Source organism: Lynx rufus, unplaced genomic scaffold (genome assembly GCF_022079265.1).
Source record: "Lynx rufus isolate CCGP_SWC_20201006 ecotype Redwood Valley unplaced genomic scaffold, mLynRuf1.p SCAF_11, whole genome shotgun sequence".
In the NCBI taxonomy this organism is placed as follows: domain Eukaryota; kingdom Metazoa; phylum Chordata; class Mammalia; order Carnivora; family Felidae; genus Lynx; species Lynx rufus.
In genome coordinates, this window is record NW_025814825.1 from 27,266,745 (window position 1) to 27,267,691 (window position 947).

Consider the following 947-nt stretch of genomic DNA (forward strand, 5'->3'; position numbering starts at 1 on the left):
AATGAGGCCAAAGGTGCCATTTCGTCTGTCAGATGTTATCTACTAACAACTCCAGTAGGCGTTGCGTTATGAAAACTCACTGTGTCGCTTTTTATTCCCCCAAAGGAGGAAAAGTCCTGAGGGCCCTCTGACAATCCTTAAGCTATTTATTCTTGGTCCCTCAGTAGCTCTTGGTTTCTCTAAAAGCAAAAGAACGTTTGTGGCAGCCTGCTTCACCAAAACACGAGGAATATGCAGTGTGCAAATAAAGTATTTGCATTCATTCGCTCATGCAAAACCCTCAACCACTTGGAATTGAGCAGCAGGGACACGCCCAGAGAACAGTGTTGCTGAGAACACATTTAGAAACGACAGAGCAAAGTCCCAGCTGCCGGCTGGCCCAGCCCTCAACCCTGGCTCAACACCAACACCACCTTCACCGTTAGCTGGTAGGGAGAAGGGCTTCCTTTCAAAGGAGAGAAGAATGACCATGGAAGCCTTTCAAAGGTCTAGAAGGCAGGAAACAAACAGCACAAAGCTAACACTCACTAGCTGACAATTAGGGCTGCACAAAACAGGAGCTGAAGGTGAGAGACAGACACTCAACAAAAAGGTAAAGGGAAAAGAAAAGCTTAAAAGTGAGTCGGCAGTGCTTGGGGAAAAATTCTTGTTCCTTGATCTTCCTGTTGGTTCGGCCATTAATGAGTTAAATGAAAGCAATGAAATGTGCTCAGTATTTGTATGACAATTAGGTTTTCAACACAGTGGATTCCTCCCTAACAGCATCCAATTCTAAGTAAGGGAAACAATATCTACAAAACACCCCAAGTGAGACAAGAGGGACCCATGGATTTTATGCAGAGCCAAAATGTCATGTACACATCAAAACAGTTTCAAATATGCCAGAAACCAAAGAATGTGGAACTCACGAGGGCATCTTGAAAAAAAAAAAACAAACTATTGGAGGA